The 21,358-nt window shown below is 40.0% G+C and overlaps 1 protein-coding gene and 1 pseudogene across 2 annotated transcripts in view; both read right to left on the bottom strand.

Annotated features, from left to right (window-relative positions):
• LOC131193526 (zinc finger protein 850-like) overlaps window positions 1-18,526 on the bottom strand; it is a 30,183-nt pseudogene extending 11,657 nt beyond the window's left edge.
• Window positions 1-21,358, bottom strand: part of LOC131193480 (zinc finger protein OZF-like) — an 84,455-nt gene that overhangs the window by 40,497 nt on the left and 22,600 nt on the right. Inside the window, exon 1 of one of the 2 annotated variants that reach the window (XM_058173686.1) lies at window positions 6,991-7,051. The exons of the other annotated variant lie outside the window; for it this stretch is intronic. The gene's annotated coding sequence lies outside the window, so the exon portion shown is untranslated. Of the gene's footprint in view, window positions 1-6,990; window positions 7,052-21,358 lie in introns of those variants that run through there. 2 annotated transcript variants of the gene reach the window in all.

The raw sequence follows: 21,358 nt of genomic DNA, 5'->3' as shown, positions 1-21,358 counted from the left end.
TGGATTTTGGAGTTTGTCTTCCTCAGGAAAAAACTGGATCCCCAGATTCGGATTTTATCTAGTTGTGCCAGTCTACCTATGCTAGTAAAAGAACTTTGAAAGATGTTTGCTTTGGAGTCTTTTCTGCAGGAGGGGTTTTTCTAGAACGCTGACAACCAATTTGAGAACGCAAACAAACCAGGGAGGTGGTTATCGTATAGATTAAGAAAAGAAAAGTAGAATAATACACCAACTGCAGGATGAGGTTGGGGAGTTACAAAATAAAGAAGAAATTAAAAAGATTGCATTAAAATACTTTGAAAATTTATACAATCAGGAGAAAACTGAGATAGAAAAAATTAACGACTATTTAAAAGGGAAAAATATGCCCATTTTAGAGGAAGAGAATGCTGCTAAATAAGGAAATAACACTGACAGAGTTAAAAGAAGCGATCCAAAGACAAAAAAATAAGACCACGGGACCAGATGGTTTACCAGGAGAATTTTACAAAAACATGGGGGAACTATTAGAACATATTCTTTTAGAACTGTACCATGAGGTCCTACTGGAAGCAAAAATGCCTGTTTCATGGAGAGAAGCATATATCACAGTGATTATGAAAGTACCGATCCAAATAAAATTTAAAATTACAGGCCAATTTCACTCTTAAATGCAGATTACAAGATCTTTATGGCTATCATAGCAGGAAGGATGAAAAAAATACTGAATGAGATCTCTGACCCAGGGGTGAAATGTAAAATTTTGTCGTGATCCATCAGCAGCCTGCGGAGCTGTCAACGGAATCGGACTGCGATGAGCCTGTTCCTAATGCCCGCATGAGAAGAGCTGCCAGAAGGCAAGAGCAGCTCAAGAAGAGAGGTCACCTTGGGAGTAGGGCCAAGAGATGATTGGCCCCTTCCATAAGGTTTAAAAGAAGACCAACACTGATGTCTCAGTTGGCCAGAAAGCAACGTTGTAGCTGCGTTCTCTGCTCTGTTCTCTGCTCTGGACATTTATGAGAAAGGAGCTTGGCAGTTATCCAAACTGAACTCAGGTTTGTGATAACCGAAGAATGTTTGTTTGTTGGTGAAGCCTCTGTTTTATTTCAAGTTACATGACGCTGGGAATGAATTAATTCCCAGCTGTTGGAATAAAGTGTATTTTTCTTAAGTACTGCGTTTGTTGCTACCTACTCGGGTCTGGGTCACAACAATTTTGTTACCGCTGGTTCTGTGGGCGTGGCTTGGTGGGTGGGGTAATGTGACTGGGTGAGCGTGACCAACTTTTTTTTTACTTTTGAAAGCATTTTTTCTACAACCTCTGCCACTGAAGAGGTTGTTAAAAAATGCTTTTAAAAGCCTGTGATGATCAGGCAACTCAGCTGGGATCACCAGAGAGAAAAAAAGCTTTTAAAGGGTTCCGATGATCCCAGCTAAGTTGCCTAATCGCCAGAACCTTTAAAAACATTTCTTCGGGCGAAGAGGTTGTAGAAAAAATGCTTTTAAACGGTTCTGACAATCCCAGCTGAGCTGCACGATCATCAGAGGCTTTTTTTTTAACTTTTAAAAGCATTTTTTTGATGGAAGAAAAAATGCTTTTAAAAGTAAAAAAAAAAACCTCTGATGATTGTGCGGCTCAGCTGGGGCCGGGGGGGGGGGCACGGATTTTTGCTACTAATTCTCCAAACCACCCGCTGCCATCTGGATCAGCTACTGGATCAGACGATCTAGTCCGAACCGGGAGCATTTCATCCCTGCTCTGACCAAAATGGCTTTCTCCCTTCTAGACAAATTAGAGATAATACAAGAATAGCATTGAACATATTAGAGTATCATGAGACACATCCAGAAAAACAAACTGCCCTTGTTTTTCTGGATGCGCAGAAAGCATTTGACAATTTAATTTGGAAATATATGATTAGAGAAATTAGAGAAATGAAATTTGGTGACAAATTTGAACAAATGATTGAAGCAATTTATTTGTCTCAAAAAGCAAGCATAATAATAAACGGAGAAATTACAAAAACATTCGAAATAAAGAAAAGAGTCTGCCAGGAATGCCCATTGCCACCTCTGCTTTTCATTTTGACTTGAGAGTATCTGTTCAACCAACACGTCACTCCCTGTGTGGCCACCGGAAGGAGCCCAGCCGAATTACTTATCTGCCACGGAGTCTGTCTCGCTCTTCTCCATTTCATTTTTCTCCGTCTCACTCTTCTCCAGCTCCGACTAAGGGATATGCCCAGTGGGAGGCCCTAGAGCAGCGGTTCTCAACCTGTGGGTCGGGACCCCGTTGGGGGTCGAATGACGATTTGCCGGGGGTTGCCTAAGACCATTGGAAATATGGGAAGTATACTTGCGAGTCGAAGAATCGCGCTCCAATGGTTGACTCCACAAGCCAGCTGCAGGCTCTTCAAATCGCTAGCCGAATTCGGCTTCAGGCGCGATGAATTAAAAAAAGATAGAAATCTTTGCTCTGATGTCTCCCTCTCAAGCCAGCTGCAATCACTCCACATCCCTAGCCTAATCTGGCTTCAGGCGCGATAAACTTAATAGGGGAGGAGTCTTCGCTTTAATGCCTCTGTCCTCAAGGCAATCGCAAGCAGTTCAGATCGCTAGCCAATACGGCTTCAGGCGCGATAAATTCAAAACGAAAATAATTTTACGGTTGGGGTCGCCACATCGTGGGGAATTGTATTAAAGGGGTCGCAGCATTATAAAGGTTGAGAACCACTGCCCTAAAGAGTACTTGTAAGCCATCTGATGGAGCTGAAGAATTGTTGAGAATGCGGTCGACGTGTGAGGGCCTGACAGAAATACAGGAGAGGCGCCAGTTGACACGAAGCCGCCGTAGACCAATGTATCTGGATGAGTGTGTTTGTGGTGTACGAAGTTTTCCTGAGGATGTGGGAAGGGGTGTTATGTCCTCGCAGGCACGAGCAGGGGCTTTTCCTTCTGCTGCGCAAGTGCGGGACTTATTTTAAAGTTATTGGTTAAAGGCTGACCATTTCCTATAAAAAGGGGCTGTCAGCAGGCAACTGCATGTTGGTTTATAATCAATCCTTATCTTAAAAAAATGTAGCTGCTGGAAGTCTGGCTCCTCGTCTGTATTTCCACCCACAACATTCCAGGATCATTACAATAAAATGCCAATTTGGCTATCGACAATGGAAGCATTAATTTATCCAAATGTATTAGACATAAAAAAATAGCAAGGTATGAAAATCTATTGGAGAATCAGGAGAAATGAAAAACAAACAAGAATTAAAAGATCAGGGAATAGACATCGACTGGTGGCCATACTTGCAGATTCAGTCTACATACAAAAAGGATTTAGAATTATACAGATTTCACAAAGAACCACAAGAATTAGACAAAATTTTAAAGAGGGCAGAAGAAAAATTGATTAGGAAAATATATAATTATTGATTGAGATTCAAAATGGAAGTAGTAGTAGTGAAGGCAACCATAATAACCTGGGCAACAAATTTGGGCTACAACATAGAATTAGAGAAATGGGAAAAAAATGGGGAAAAAAACTACAAATTAACAATGGCAACAACATACAAAGAAAACCTGTACAAAAAGTTCTACAGATGGCATCTACCACCAACAAGAACGTACCCAAACAGTTCACTGGACTGTTGGAAGTATAGTCAGGCCCAAGGAACATACTACCATATGTGGTGGACATGTACAGTAGCAAAAAAATAGTGGATAAGAATAAAAAATGGCTTAAGGAGATGATTGAACCTCCAATAGAACTAAAATCAGAATTATTTTTTATTAGGGATAAATACAGGGAAGTATGAGGGAAAAATTCATTATTTAATACTACAAGTCATAACCGCAAGAATTATCTATGCCCAAAACTGGAAGAACAAAAACATACCATCAAAGGAAAATGTGATAAAAAAAATGTTAGTGCGCGCTGAGATGGACAGACTGACAAAAGAAACCAAACTTTGGTTTCTTTTTCCTAAACTTTTTCCCAAACTTTGGTCACTAGCCACAGTCATCCCAATCTTCAAAAAAGGAGACCCCCAGCTTAGTTGATAATTACAGACCAATCTCTCTATGCTGCGTCACCTGCAAAGTAATGGAATCAATCATCAACCAACCCATTACCCTCCACTTAGAAACAAACAATCTTCTCTCTAATAAACAATTTGGTTTCAGAAAAAAATTATCATGTAACTTACAACTTCTCCACTGTAAAAACATATGGACTACAAATCTTGATCAAGGCAAAACAATAGATGCAATCTACATAGACTTCTGAAAAACTTTTGACTCAGTAGTGCATGATAAACTTCTCCTAAAACTAAAATCCTATGGCATTTCAGGACCCCTTCACAACTGGATATCTGCTTTTCTGTCTAACAGACAACAAGTGGTCAAAATTGGCAATGCTCTATCAAATCCTGTTCCTGTCAAGAGTGGTGTTCCGCAAGGCAGCGTTCTTGGACCAACACTCTTCATACTATACATTAATGATCTTTGTGACCATATCTCAAGTAATTGTGTTCTCTTTGCTGACGATGTCAAACGATTTAACACCACTGACAATACATCTACCATTCAAAAAGACCTTGATCATCTAACCGCTTGGTCTAAAACTTGGCAACTCCAAATCTCAACCAGCAAATGCTCAGTGTTACATATTGGAAAAAAGAACCCTAACACTAAGTACATGCTTGATGGACATTACCTTACAGATGACCCCCACCCTGTTAAAGACCTTGGAGTTTTCATATCAAATGATCTAAATGCCAAAGCCCACTGCAACTACATAGCAAAAAAAGCTCTAAGAGTTGTAAACCTAATCTTGTGTAGCTTCTTTTCCGAAAACACCACACTACTAACCAGAGCATATAAAACATTTGCTAGGCCAATTCTAGAATACAGCTCGCCTGTCTGGAACCCACACCACATTTCTGACATCAATACAATTGAACGTGTCCAGAAATATTTTACAAGAAGAGTTCTCCAGTCCTCTGAAAACAACAAAATACCTTATCCCACCAGACTTGAAATCCTAGGCTTAGAAAACTTAGAACTCCGTCGCCTTCGACAAGACCTAGGTTTAACTCATAGAATCATCTATTGTAATATCCTTCCTGTTAAAGACTACTTCAGCTTTAATTGCAATAATACAAGAGCAACCAATAGATTTAAACTTAATGTTAACCGCTTTAATCTAGATTGCAGAAAATATGACTTCTGTAACAGAATCATCAGTGCTTGGAACACATTACCTGACTCTGTGGTCTCTTCCTATAATCCCAAAAGCTTTAACCAAAAACTTTCTACTATTGACCTCACCCCATTCCTAAGAGGACCATAAGGGGCGTGCATAAGAGCACAAACGTGCCTACCGTTCCTGTCCTATTGTTGTTCTTTTTCTTCTTATATATAGATGCTTATACTTCCTTACATTTCCTCATATATGTTTATATACTATATAATCTTTTTATGTGATACCTATATATATTGTTGTGACAAATAAATAAATAAAATAAAAATAAATAAATAAAAGACAAAGGAGAATCAGATTATTATATTGTATTGAATATCTGGTATAAATGGTTAGAGGAAAGATGCAAAGATTAGGAAAGCATTAAAGGAAGAAGGTTAAGGAATTAGGAAATAATTATAAAGCTGCATAAATAGATATGATATAAAATGCAAGAAATATTGTATATAAATTGATATTAGCAGATTAAGTGTAGAAGTGAAAGGTCGTGGTGTCGGGCCGTGTGCAGCAAACTGCTACTGCCCTACTGCTTACGTACCTTGCATGCCTACATTATCTCATTCTGGCTCTGATTTGCATTACCTCACCTTGACCTCAACATCAGGGCCCCTGGTTGGTATTTCAGAATCTACCAATGAAAATGCTGTTACCAGTTTGCCTTAGTCTGCTTGTAAAAACTGTATAAAAGTAATAAACGCTGCACAGGCAGAGAGACATCTTTGCACCTTGCAAATGCCTGGACCCTGATTACTACAATTAAGATGTATAAAAGAAGTATACACACACACACACACACACATATATATAAGATGCACTGTATACAAATTAGTATGCATTGTATACAAATTAATATATTAGTAGACTAATATGTGTAAAAGAAGTATATGTACATATGTATGGATATAAAAGGAAAGATGGCATAACGGAGATATACCGATGTGAAAATGTTGCAAAAATGATAACTGTGTTATAAAACTTGGGGAAAAAACTGCTTAATAAAAATTATAAACTCTCAACCTTACGTGGGAAAAGACCCGAATATGCCAAGAGCTACATATATATATATATATATATATATATAAATTTTACAGATGTGGGGGCTTTAACTGACCAAATGATGCCTAAAGCCTCTGCAAGATTTGAAGCACCAGTTATGCCCATGGAAGCCATGAACTCCAAGTAAGGGCAGAAAATACCTTCCACAACCACTTTGGTGACATCCCAATTGAAGTAGTCCTCACTTACTGACTGCAATTGGGACTGGCATCTGTGTCACTAAGTGGCCCAATCATGAAGTCACATGACAGTGCCAACTTGCATTTGTTCCTCTGCAGTTCTTAAACAAATCATTGTGGGTTGTTAAAGACAATTTCACATGACTCTGGCTTGCACTTTTCTGCTGGCATCCCCATTGAGTTTGTTTGTCAGAAGCCAGCTGGGAAGGTCACAAATGGGGATTATGAGTGTGGGATGCTGAAATCATCATAAAAGTGCATCAGTTGGCAGAATCCGAATTGGTGCAACTGCTTTTCCTGCACTTTCATAACTACATCTGGTTCTACAGTGCCATTGTAACTTGGAAGGCTCAGTGAACCAATGATAAGTCAGGACTACCTATGGTTGTCGTTGATCGAGTAGTAGATCCCACCTGCCCCCACTTCAGCCCAGTTGCTTCTCTGCTTCCAGGCCGTGGAGGGAACCGAACTGCCCGACTTGCTCCCGGACTCTCCTCCCACCTGCTGCCCTCAACTCACCTGCCAGCTGCTGCTTCGACCTGGGAAGACCACAGGAGCCACTCTGAGAACCACCTTCCTCCCATTAAATCATCCGGAAGAGGAAATTCCTCTGCGCGTCTCCTCTCCTCTCATCCTTTCTAGCAATGCATACTCAATGGTTTAAAAACTCCTTTTTTTAAGCGTAATCACGGATGGCACCACTGTATTGATGGCTTTCTAGGCACAGATATTGCCTGACCGCCATCTAGCGACAGGAGGTGGAAAAACATGCCTGTCCAGTCTCCGCTATGGCTTTTGGAAGATGTTTTCGTCTCCTAGCAACCGATCTTTGCAACTAAGCCAAGTGAAAAAGTGAAACCTGATGCTATTTAGCTTCGTTTTTGGAGCCTTTGGATCAGTCTTGATGCCTGGGCTTGCAGTTTCCTTGGCAAGGGTTTTTGGAAGGGGTTCCCTGACTGCTTCCTAGGCCTGCTTACTTCCCTCTATGTGGTTATAATTCCATTGAGGATTACACGTTGAATACAATTTGTCAGCCAGTTAGAAACCCATTTTGTGGTGGTGCTGTCTGTCCCACATTTTTCTACTTGGCAAGAAGTAGGGTGTCATCTACTTTATCAGGTGCTTTACTGAAATCTAAGTATACGATGTCTATAGCATTTCTCTGATTCACTAGTTTAGCTGATCTGTCTGTATGTTCCTGCATGTTTTTTACCTTTTTGAAGGTGGGAACCCTATCAGCCCACTGTAACAACATTGCCAAAAAGACTTTAAGGGTTGTCAACCTAATCTTGCGTAACTTTTCTCTGGTAATATTACACTACTAACCAGAGCATACAAAACATTTGCTAGACCAATTCTCAAATACAGCTCATCTGTCTGGAACCCACACTGCATACTGGACATTAATACAACTGAACGTGTCCAGAAATATTTCACAAGAAGAATCCTCCACTCCTCCGCTCACAACAAAATACCTTATGCCACCAGACTTGAAATTTTGGGCTTAGAAAATTTAGAACCATGCTGCCTTTGGTATGACCTAAGCATAGCTCATAAAATCATCTGCTACAATGTCCTTCCCGTTGAAGACTACTTCAACTTCAACCACAACAATACACGAGCACACAATAGATACAAACTTGAGGTAAACCTCTCCAAACTCGATTGCAGAAAATATGACTTCAGCAACAGAGTGGTCAATGCCTGGAATGCACTACCTGACTCTGTGGTTTCATCCCCAAATCCCCAAAATTATAAGGTTAAAATTAGTCTAAGGTTAGATTGTCTACTGTTGACCTCACCCCATTCCTAAGAGGTCTGTAAGGGGCGTGCATAAGAGCACCAGTGTGCCTACCGCCCTGTCCTAATGTTCCTTTAATTGTATTCATTTTATGTATTCAATTCATGCTTATATATATTATCTAATACATACTCAACAAACAAACAAGTAAATAAATAAAACTCTCCGAAAGAAATGAGTTTTTGTGTTGCTGCGAAGAAACCTGTAATGACTAATCCATTAAACCGCCAGGCATTGAGTGCCGCTCCGAAGAGACTTGACTTTTTTTGCAGCATAATTGATGTCCTTCTAACTTGCTTCTTGTTCTGGGAGGCTCTCACCATCAACAGTGTTTCCTCCAGAGAAGTCACAGACCTTCCCCAGGGAACATACAGCAGCAGGAGGAGGAAGTGGACTTTTGACTCTCCTCCAAGGAGCTTGGTGGGTGTTTACAAAGTACAGTTTGTGTGTGTATGTGTGTACGCTCCTGCTGTACCTTTCCTGTGGGGTATGAGATCCCTGGGGAGCAAGCAGTGAAAACCATGGCCTGTTGGTCCAGTCTCATTTCCTGGGATCCCACCTGGCCCAAGGAGTCCTTAAGTGGGACTCTACCATGAGGGCCTGGTTACTGCTTGCTACCTGTGCATTGAGAAAATCTCCCTGTACCTATGAGCAATGTAGAAGGGAAATGTTGGACTGGATTTCTCTGAGGAATGGACTTCAGGCCAGGATCAGTTTCCAAGGAAGTTTTTATTCTGGTACACTGAGCAGAGATAATTTCCATATAGGGTAATAATGTGTGATGACAATTTCTCAAGAGAAAAAGGCGGAAGATGCAGTTATATGATTTTTCTTTTTTCAATTCATTTCCTGCTTTTCTGTATCCATTCTTTGTTTTCATTTGATTTGTATATTTTAGGAAATGTACAATTTCTATTTTAAAAAGGAATGTGTATCAAAGAAAGAGTGGGGCAACAATGATACATTTTTCCACACACATCTGTATTACCAAACCTTTTTCCCAACCCTTTGAAATGCCTTTTGGAAACATTTCTCTCACCATATACGGTCAGTCATCTCCTCTTCCCAAGCCCCCCTTTTCTAGCCCTGCTGGGTATGTGACTTTCTCGCTTTGACCTAATGGAGACTTCTGTCTATGCAAAGTCACAGGCACACAAGGCATTTAGCATGGGTGTGCTTGGAAGCAGCTCTGGGCAGCAGGAATGAAGCTGGCTCCCTTTCAGCCTCTGACTCACTGATCCTCCTGGGTCCTAAATCCTTGGCAGCCACAGGAACTCAGTCATAAAGTTTGGGGATGTAGAAAGGTTTTGATCTCCACTGAGTCATCTATAAGAAAGTGCAGAAACCTATACATCAGCTTTCTGCAAAGTACTGCCCTCCAAGTCTTTTGCCCAAACTGTTTGGGAATAATAAATCTAACTCCTGTGTAGACTGTTGGGGGACCGGACCGGGTAGGTGTGGCTAGGTGGTCATGTGACTGGGTGAGCATAGCCAATTTAGCAGTCCATTTTGCCAATTTAGCAGTCCATTAAACAATACACAGAAGGATGTGGTGGCACAGTGGCTAAGACGCTGAGCTTGTCGATCAAAAGGTTGGTAGTTCAGCGGTTTGAATCCCTAGTGCCGCGTAACAGGGTGAGCTCCCAGCTTCTGCCAACCATTGTCAATCTATTCATTTCTGCACATTCTAATATTTTCTTAATTACCTCGCCCTTTGTAGGAATTTTTTCTGCTTTCCAATTTTGTGCTAACAATTCTCGCTGCAGTTATTACATGAATAATCAAATATACATTTTCTTTATTAATTTTCTCAAGTAAGATACTCAACAGGAACAGCTCTGGCTTTAAATCAATATGTTGCTGTGTCATTTTCTCTAATCATGTTCGAATTCTTGCCCAATAATTTCTCGCTTCTGAATATGTCCACTACATATGATAGTATGATCTTGGTGTCTGGTGGCACTTCCAACATTTAGTTGATTTAACTTCAAACATTTTTGCCATTTTTTCTGGTAACATGTGCCATCTGTAAAACATTTTGTACAAATTCTCTTTATATGCTGTAGCTGTATTTTCTTTCCCACAATTGCTGCCATTTATCCAAATGCTGCCATATATCCAAAATTTTTCACCCATGCTATCGTTGTTTTGTTTACTCATTCTTCTTCTAATTTAATATCAAGTAGATAGCTATACAATTTGTTAATCATTTTTTCATCTATTCCTGTGGGTATCTCATCCAATTGTGTCATTTCCAAATAAAAACAATATAACAACAACAACAACAACAACAGAATTGGAAGGGACCTTGGAGGTCTTCTAGTCCAACCCCCTGCCCAGGCAGGAAACCCTACACCATTTCAGACAAATGGTTATCCAACATTTTCTTAAAAATTTCCAGTATTGGAGCATTTACAACTTCTGCAGGCAAGTTGTTCCACTGATTAATTGTTCTAACTGTCAGGAAATTTCTCCTTAGTTCTAAGCTGCTTCTCTCCTTGATTAGTTTCCACCCATTGCTTCTTGTTCTACCCTCAGGTGCTTTGGAGAATAGTTTGACTCCCTCTTCTTTGTGGCAACTTCTGAGATATTGGAATACTGCTATCATGTCTCCCCTAGTCCTTCTTTTCATTAAACTAGACATACCTAGTTCCTGCAACCGTTCTTCATGTTTTAGCCTCCAGTCCCCTAATCATCTTTGTTGCTCTTCTCTGCACTCTTTCTAGAGTCTCAACATCTATAGCCTAGCATCTTTTTCATATTTCATTTGTATTTGCAATTGTGAATACCAAACCATATCAATCCCTTGTTGATCTAATTGTTTCATTTTCAATTCCCCATTTTCTGATAAAATATCTTAATATCTAGTAATATTTCCCATATTGATAACATTTGGATGTATTAATGCTTCCATTTTTTTGTGAAACGTTTTTTATTTTGTACAACAAACAAACATAAAAACCTCTTCAATCCAGTTACAGTGTGTTGGTGGGGTGGTTACACATCTCTTGTACAATTTCAAGATAAACATCTCTTTCATTCATCTAATCTTACATTATCCAAATCTCTTACTCAATCAATTTTTAATTAAATAATGGCTATAACATTTCATGCTCTCATTTCATGTTAATTTCCCCAAATTGGTAATGCTTCCATTGTTGAAAGCCATGTCAACCCTAATATGGAGAACCAGTTTTAAAGCATGTATCACCAATGGAATAAAATCTGGGGAGAGAAGGAATATGTAGCAACTGACATGTTTCAATCAAATTGCTTCTTATGGCTCTTGAACCATGAAGGTCACCTGCAGGGCAGAACAGCCTTTACATTGAAATTTTACACTGCTTTTATCACTGCCCTAAATTCCCTCAATATATTTGCTATTTATATGGTTTCTTCCACTTGCGTGCCTCATTCTTGACACAATATGAACAGACATGCTTGGTACACTGAATTCCTGGAACTGTTAGGAAAAGATAAACTTTGAAACCCCTCTGTGTCTCTTCTCCTCTTGCTTTCTCCTTATATGAGGAGCCAGAATCTCTTAACTATAGTCTCAGTGCTCCAATCCCCAAAAGACTCTGGCTGGAGAATTCTGAGGCTGAAAATCTTGGGGGCACTCAGGGAGAAAAAGGCTGGGACTCCTGGCACATAGCATTTCTATCATCCACAATCACAAAAATGCAAACAACATTCCCAAAAAGATTTTTACATAACTGCCCAATTTCTACAAAAATAAATATCTAGCAACTTCTTACACTGAAGGCAAGATAGCCATTATCAAAGTAATATGTTCCAACTTTTTCTTTCCTCTTCCCCATTTAATACCATTACATATTTGCCTACAAAAAATCAGGCAAATTCTATTTAATTTAATCAATTTAAATAGCCAATTTCTCAGGTGGACTTACAATGGGACATTAGAAATCAAATTCAAGCCTTCTCTACACTAATCATTTGTGCCCTCGGGAGATTTTATTGTGTGCGATAAGGGTGAAATATTTTCTGAAGCACCATCCACACTTGGGGCACTAAAATGATTTCTCCCCTTTGTGCATAAGGACATGATTTATAAGGTTAACCCTAGTAATGAGATCTTTCCCACAGTATGGACACTTGTATGGTTTCTTTCCTGTGTAAGTCTCCTCTGGTGTTTAACCAGACTGGAATTATGACTGAAACTTTTCCCACAATCAGGACATTCAAACGGTTTCTCTCCTGTGTGAATCCTCTGGTGTTCCATAAGGTGGGAATTCTGACTGAAACATTTCCCACAATCAGGACATTTAAAGGGTTTCTCTCCTGTGTGAGTGCTCTGGTGTTGAACCAGGGTGGAATTTTGACTGAAACTTTTCCCACAGTCAGGACATTCAAAGGGTTTCTCTCCTGTGTGAGTCTTCTGGTGTTTCACCAGATTGGGATTGTTACTGAAACCTTTACCACAATCAAGACATTCAAAGGGTTTCTCTCCTGTGTGAATCCTCTGGTGTTGAACCAGGCTGGAATTCTGACTGAAACTTTTCCCGCAGTCAGGACATTCAAAGGGTTTCTCTCCTGTATGAGTCCTCTGGTGTTGAACCAGGTTGGAATTCTGACTGAAACTTTTACTACAATCAGGACATTCAAAGGGTTTCTCTCCTGTGTGAATCCTCTGGTGTTGAACCAGGCTGGAATTCTGACGGAAACTTTTCCCACAATCAGAACATTTAAAGGGTTTTTCTCCTGTATGAATCCTCTGGTGTTGAACCAAGCTGGAATTATGACTGAAATTTTTCCCACAGTCAAGACATTCAAAGGGTTTCTCTCCTGTATGAATCCTCTGGTGTTTCACCAGGCTGGAACTATCACTGAATCTTTTCCCACAGTCAAGACATTCAAAGGGTTTCTCTCCTGTATGAATCCTCTGGTGTTGAACCAGGGTGGAATGCTGACTGAAACATTTCCCGCAATTAGGACATTCAAACGGTTTCTCTCCTGTATGAATCCTCTCGTGTTGAACCAGGCTGGAATGCTGACTGAAACATTTCCCACAATCAGGACATTCAAAGGGCTTCTCTCCTGTGTGAATCCTCTCGTGTTGAACCAGGTTATAATTGCTACTGAAACATTTCTCACAATCAGGACATTCAAATGGTTTCTCCTTGGTGTGAGTCCATGTTGCCATGCTTGCTATAGCTTTTACTGCATTGGGACCACTTGTAGGCCTTCTCTCCTGTGTGAGTTCTTCCATGGACCAAAATGGAGTTCTTCTGACCAAAGGTTTTGCCACATTCAGGGTATTTGTATGACTTTTCTCCAGTCTGGATCCTCTCAGGCATAATCAACTGCTATTTGCAAGTTGTATCTTTCCCACAACAGGAACATCTATGGAGCTTTTCCACAACTAATGTTCTTGAGGAGGTAAAAAATATGGATGATCCCTTGTTTAGTGGTGTTTTAATTTACTGGTGATTTTCTTCGTCCGAGAGTGAGCCCTACATGGCGATCGAAGAGACATTTCCCCCGACCACCACCACTGAATTCCAGATATTTCCCTCTTGCTGAATGGAAGAATAATCTCCCTTGACTTTTCATGTAATATATGCTTAAATTTCACACTCTACTTTTCCCAGCTAGAAATATCTTCTTGATTTTCTCTCATTTCTCTCTCACTTGCTGAGGGAGGTGAAGAATTGTGTGGCTTTCTGAAAGAAATGGAAAATATTTTGATTTCGGGACTGACTTGCTTTACTATTCAATGTTGCTTGTTATCCTCAGTTGTCCAGAGCGCTCTTATTGCCATCCCTCTTTGTCTGTAAGATTCAAATAAAAGTGTATCTTTAATTGTACATAAAATGCTTGCAGAAGATGAGAAAAAAAGAAAAAAGTTTACATTACAATGAAAAAGCAAACACGCCACAATACTCAAAGAAGCTTCTACACTAATCATGATTCATTTGACACATGGAAGACTACCCAGATACAAGTTCAAATATCCATTCAATAATGAAATTCACGTTGACTGGGTCAATCACAAATTCTTAGCAGTGCAAAGGGTTGTTTTCAAATACAGGCAACTGAAAAAGAAACTACACCCTCTTTGATAACTTTGGTTTTACTTATCAGGACATAAAAATATCATCACATCAGAAAAGAATAATAGAATTTGAAAGGATCTTGGAGATGTTCTAATCCAGCCCCTACTCAAGCAGGAGACCCTACACCATTTCAGGTAAGAATCTGTCTCGTCTCTTATGAAAAGCCTCCAGTGATGGAGCACAATTTCTGATGGCAAGCCATTCTGCTGGTTAATTGTTCTCACCATTAGGAAATTTCTCACTGCTTCCATAGTATAAAGAGGCAAAGTAGCAGCCAAGTATGCTAATAAAGTGCCCTTGATCAATTGATCATCAGGAAAAGCCAAAGTTGTAGGAGTTTCCTGGTCTCCGGAATTGAGGTGTGTGTTCACAGTGGCAAAGAATAAAGAATCTTAGAGAATGATCTTAGAGAAGGAATTGTTGCTGCCCATCAATTTGGGAAGGTTTAAAAGGCCATTTCCAACCAATTTAAAACTCATAATTCTACAGTGAGGAAGATTATTCACGAGTGTAAAGCATTCAGGAGAGTTGCTAATCTTCCCAGGAGTGGGACTTCAAGGAAATTCAGCCCAAGGTCAGACGGTGCAATGGCCAGAAAAATTGCAGAGTTATATCTCAGATTCTACAGCAGGGTTGTCAAACTAGCCTGTGGGACAGAAGGATCATGCACTGGTCACGTCCACGTCCAATTTAGAGAAGGGGGAAAAAGTTGTGATATGTCACATGATCATGCCAGATGATGCAAGTTTGTCACCCCTACTTTACAGGCTTCAGTTAGCATGTTAAATGTTACGATTCATGACAGTGCAATTAGAAAAAGACTGACCAAATATGGTTTGTTTGGAAGGGTTGTGAGGAGAAACCCTCTTGTCTCTAAAAAGGTCATAGCAGCAGGGCTGAGGTTTGCAAAGTTGAATCTGAATAAATCACAAGACTTCTGGAACACTTGTCCTTTGCACAGACCAGACCAAAGTGGAGATGGCTGGCCAAAATGCAATTGGGCCAGAGGCCATCTGACCAATAGCTAAAACTTGGCTGACATAGGACTATGCAACAGGACAATGGTCACAAAAACACATCAGCAAATCTATAACAGAATGGCTGGAAAAGAAGAGAATCAAGGTGTTGCTATGGCAATCAAAGTCCAGACCTCAACCCAATCGGTGGGATCTCAAGAGAGTTGTGCATAAAAAATCACCCACAAACCTCAATGAACTGAAGCAATGTTGTAAAAAAGAGTGGGCCAAAATTCCTCCACGACACTACAGGAGACTGATAAAGTCACGCAGAAAAGAATTATTTCTAGTTGTTGCTGCTAAAGGTAGTTCTACAAATTATTGAATCATATTTTTCATACATGACTTCTCTTGTCTTGGCTCCCTTTTTATAAAATAAATGATGACCTGATGTAATATGTCATGTGTTGTTGTTCATATATGGTTGTACTTACCTACCATATTTTTGGGAGTATAAGATGCACCAGAGTATAAGACGCAGCTTAGGTTTTGGGGAGGAAAATAGGAAGAAAAAATCTGCCTACCAGGTATTCATCTGGCTAGCGTACTTAGTCTGGTCAGCTTCAGCACATTAATTTGTTGGTTTTGAGTGCATGTGCTTGCGCTTTTTATCCCCTGCTTGGAGATAAAAAACAGCTTCTAAAGCACAACTGATCTTTGGAGAGAAGCAATGAGAAAAGCAGGCAAAGCATGGAAATCGCTTCACTTGCTAGCACCTCATTAGGGCTGAAAAAAAGCTGCTAAAGAACAGCTGAGTCAGAGGGAGCAGGCAAAGCATAGAGATAGCTTTACCTGGAAAATCGCTTCACTCGCTATAGCCTCGTTAGGGCTGAAAAAAAGCTTTGAAAAAGCTACATTCGGACTATAAGACACACCTAAAATTTCAGCCTATTTTAGGCGGAAAAATATATGTCTTATACTCCGGAAAATATGGTACTTTTAAGAACTTCTAAGGACCAAATGATTTTCACTGTCCTGATACGTAAAATAATAGAAATCAAGGAGAGTGTACTTTCTTTTTCACATGATTGTTTATCTGGATGTCCTAGGAATAGATTATACATTTGCAGATATGGACATTCAGAGAAAAATAAAAACAAACACACCTACAATATGGAGAATATCCATGTCTTTCAAGCCTGGAAAATATCTAAAAATGGTTACAATCAAACATTTTATGCTAAAGTTAATCAGAAATCTGATCAAATTGATGATTACTCATTTGCTGAGATGGCAAAGCTGAAGTTCAGGCCTCAACAGGCTTCTGAGGCCATGAAAACTTTCATAGGAAACCACTAGCCTGTGGGTTAGGCACGTGACATAAACCACAGAAGGCATGCTTGACTATTTCTATAATTTTTATAATTTCTATATCTTATCTGTCATATGCCAGCTGCCTATGTAATGAAGCGAAAGCAAAGAAATGTATAAATATCTGCCTTGCACTATGCTCAGGGTTCCTTCCTTCTTAGGAGGGACCCATTTTTACTCAGCTGAATAAATGCGTTGGCTTATCAACACACACACTTGGACTCTGTCTTTTGTTTTATCAAGCCATACCTGTCAATCTTCTTGACACTAACTTTACAGATGTTGGGGTTTATGATGCCTAAAGTAAGATTTGAAGCACCAGTTATGCCCATGGAAGTCATAAGCTCCAAGTAAGGGCAGAAAATAATTTCCACAACCCCTTTGGTGACATCCCAATTGAAGTAGTCCTCACTTACTGACTGCAATTGAGTCTGGCATCTGTGTCACTAAGCAGCCCAATCATGAAGGATGATGTCACATGACAGAGCCAACTTACATCTGTTTCTTTAACATGTTTTAAGGTGTATATATTTTTAATGTCTCTAACATGCCCACAGTTATGTCATGGTAAAATTGGTGGTCAATATATTTTATGAATAAATACATCTGAACAATCAAAACATTCAACAGCTAGGTTTTTTTAAGTGCTCGGTTAAGCACAGTTGAACCTGGTGAATACACAGATGGGGTCACTAATAGGAAACACCATGCTTGGTAGCTAGAAATAGAAGTAGAACAAAACAACAAAACCCAAAAAAAGACCAGAGGCACATAAGTCTGTCCAATCTCCTTTTAAAACCCTCCAGTGACGGAGCAGCCACAACCTCTGGAGGGAAGCCATTCCCAAAGAATCAACTTTAATTTAATAGAGACTTTTTCAATCTTCCCAGCAGCAGAAAATTGCAGCCACCAGTTTCACAGCCTGCAGCCCCAGTGGGCTTCCATTTGGGGAGGGAAGGAACATGCAGCAGCAGCAGCTGATCTGCTTCAGCCCAGTTGCTTCTCTGCTTCCAGGCCGTGGAGGGAACCGAACAGCCCGACTTGCTCCCGGACTCTCCTCCCACCTGCAGCCCTCAACTCACCTGCCAGCTGCGGCTTCGACCCTCGGAAGAGCAGAAAAGCCGCTCTGCACTCCACCTTCCTCCCATTAAGTCATCCAGAAGAGTAAGTTCCTCTGCGTTTCTCGTCTCCTCCCATCCTTTCTAGCAATGCAGTGTTGATGCCTTTCTAGGCACAGATGTTGCCTGACCGCCATCTAGCGACTGGAGGTGGAAAAACATGCTTGTCCAAACACCACCAAGGCATTTGGAAGATATTTTCAGTAATTACATGGCAGCAAGTTACTTTCGATTCCTAGCAACCAACCTTTGCAACTGAGCCAAGTGAAATAGTGAAATAGTTACTTACCTTCGTTTTTGGTGCCTTTGCGTCAGTCTTGATGTCTGGCCTTTCAGTTTCCTTGGCAAGGGTTTTTGAATATAATAAAATACCTTATACCACCAGACTAGAAATACTGGGTTTAGAAAATTTAGAACTCCGCCGCCTTCGATATGACCTGAGTTTAACTCATAGAATAATCTGTTACAATATCCTTCCTGTTGAAGACTACTTCAGCTTCAATCGCAACATTACACGAGCACGCAACAGATTTAAACTTAATGTGAACCGCTCCAGTCTTGACTGCAGAAAATATGACTTCAGTAATAGAGTTGTTAATGCCTGGAATTCACTACCTGACTCTGTGGTCTCTTCCCAAAGTCCACAAAGCTTTAACCAAAAACTATCTACTATTGACCTCACCCCATTCCTAAGAGGTCTATAAGGGGCGTGCATAAGAGCACAAGCATGCCTACCGTTCCTGTCCTAATGTTCCCTTTAATTGTATCCAATTTGTATAGTTTTTCTTTTTTATACTTATGGTTATATAGAATAGAATAGAATAGAATAGAATAGAATAGAATAGAATAGAATAGAATAGAATAGAATTTTTATTGGCCAAGTGTGATTGGACACACAAGGAATTTGTCTTGGTGCATATGCTCTCAGTGTACATAAAAGAAAAGATACGTTCATCAAGGTACAACATTTACAACACAATTGATGGTCAATATATCAATATAAATCATAAGGATTGCCAGCAACAAGTTATAGTCATACAGTCATAAATGGAAAGAGATTGGTGATGGGAACTATGAGAAGATTAATAGTAGTGCAGATTCAGTAAATAGTTTGACAGTGTTGAGGGAATTATTTGTTTAGCAGAGTGATGGCCTTCGGGAAAAAACTGTTCTTGTGGCTAGTTGTTCTGGTGTGCAGTGCTCTATAGCGTCGTTTTGAGGGTAGTAGTTGAAACAGTTTATGTCCAGGATGCGAGGGGTCTGTAAATATTTTCACGGCCCTCTTCTTCATAATATATATGCTTATATATCGTATAGTTATTTCATGCTTACGCTTACATATACTATTGTGACAAATAAATAAATAAATAAAATAAAGGGGTTCCCTTACTGCTTCCTGTGGCCCATAGGGTGCTTAGATCTGGCCCACGAGTCTGCCCTGGAAACAGCGAATGACTGGCCCACTGTGCCTCTGCCACCAAGCTCTGTTTTTCCTGGAAGAGGGTTGCAAGAGGCCATTGCAACCAAAAACTGAGCTTGAGTGTGCGATTTCTCTGGCAGAGCCCTTGGGCCACCACAGGTGCCCCCAACATGAGTGGCATCGAGCTGGCCATGCCCACCCCACCCCCCAGATCAAACACAATCCTGATGCGGCCCTCAATGAAATTGAGCTTGACACACCTGGACTTGACATACCCAATTCCTGTAACAGTTCATTGTATGTTTTAGCTTCCAGTCACCTAATCATCTTTGTTGCTCTGCATGCTTTCCAGAGTTTCAATATCTTTTTATATTGTGGTGACTAGAATTGGTTGCAGTATTCCAAGTGTTGTAAAGCGGTACTAGAACTTCACATGATCTTGATTCTATCCATCTATTAATGCAGTCTAGGAGTCTATTGGTTATTTTGGCAGCTGTCACTCACTGTTGGGTCACATTTAAGTGATTGTCCACTAGGACTCCAAGATTCCTCACACAGTTACTGGCATTGAACCAGATTTCACCTAGTTTGCACCTATACAATTGGTTTTTCTGGTCTAAGTGTAAAACTTTATTTTTATCGGTGTTGAATATCATTTTTTTAGATGGGGCCACTGTTTCAAGTTCACATTTTTCTAGCTTGGCAAGAAGTAGGTAGTGATCTACTTTATCAAATGCTTTACTGAAATCTAAGTATACTATGTCCACAGCATTTCTCTGGTCCATTAATTTAGTCACTTTGTCAAAGAATGAAATAAGGTTTGTTTGGCATGATCTCTTTTCGATCAACCCATGTTGGCTACTGGTTATAACTTGTTTGCTTCTAGGTGTTCAGATCTGTTGCCTGGATATGTTTTCCAAGATATTACCAGATATTAATATCAGGCTGATTTTTCTGTAAAGTCCTGCATGGTTTTTACCTTTTTAAAGAAGGGAACCTTATCAGCTCTTTTCCAGTCCTCAGTTACAAATAGTCCTGAACTTACAACCACAATTGAGTCCAAAATTTATGTTAAGTAAAAAACTTTTTAACTGAGTTTTGCCCCATTTTACGACTTTTCTTGCCACATTTGTTAATGAATCATTGCAATTGTTAAATGAGTCACACTGTTGTTAAGTAAACCTGCTTTCCCCATTGACTTTGCTTGTTAGCACGTCACAAAAGGGGATCATATGACCCTGGGACACTGCAACCATCATAAATGTCATTTGTCAAGCATCTGAATGTAAATCACATGACCAGATAAGTCAGATAAGACACAATAAACATATGCACTAAAAAAATGACATCCAGGATAGAGAAAAAGAAAAATGGACTAAACATAATTTTATTATTTTAAATTTTATAAATTTTGCACATGTTTAAATTTGAAATCACTTGGACTTAAAACTCAGGCCAAGAGTTTCTTGGTTTCTCCACACACCTGGCCTGGTCCTTGTTGTTGGGTGTCCTTCAAATGGATCACATGTAATGTGACCTACTAAAAAACATTGTAACCTGTCTTCTTGAATCTTGTTAGTGAAATAAACAATCTTGGAATTTTATGGTGTCTTCTAATTCAGAAATATCAGGATAATCCATCTGCATTATCTCCCTACCAAGGGGGGGGACCACAAAAGAATCAGTCCCTTGGTGCTGATCTCACCCACTAGCCATTAGCCGTCAAAGGCTAACAAGGAGGCCCCTAAAAACAAAGGAGATCACAGGAGTTGCAAATAAACCTGGCGGTCCTGTGCTCTAAACCAGGGGTCTCCAACCTTGGCAATTTTAAGACTTGTGGACTTCAACTCCCAGAATTCCTCAGCCAGCAAAGCTGGCTGAAGAATTCTGGAAGTTGAAGTCCACAAGTCTTAAAGTTGCCAAAGTTGGAGACCCCTGCTCTAAACCACAATCCCTTTTCTCCGCAACTCAATATTCCTACAGCTCTTCTGCATGAAGGTCACCTGCAAGGGAGAACAGCCTTTATATCTGAATTTTTACACTAGTTTTGTCAGTGCCCCAACCCCCCCGAATATATTTGCCATTCATATGGTTTCTTCAGTGGTGTGCCACATTCTTGACACAATCTGAACAGACATGCTTGG

This window comes from Ahaetulla prasina, chromosome 2 (genome assembly GCF_028640845.1).
Source record: "Ahaetulla prasina isolate Xishuangbanna chromosome 2, ASM2864084v1, whole genome shotgun sequence".
Taxonomy (NCBI): domain Eukaryota; kingdom Metazoa; phylum Chordata; class Lepidosauria; order Squamata; family Colubridae; genus Ahaetulla; species Ahaetulla prasina.
This window is presented reverse-complemented; position numbering and strand designations above follow the sequence as displayed.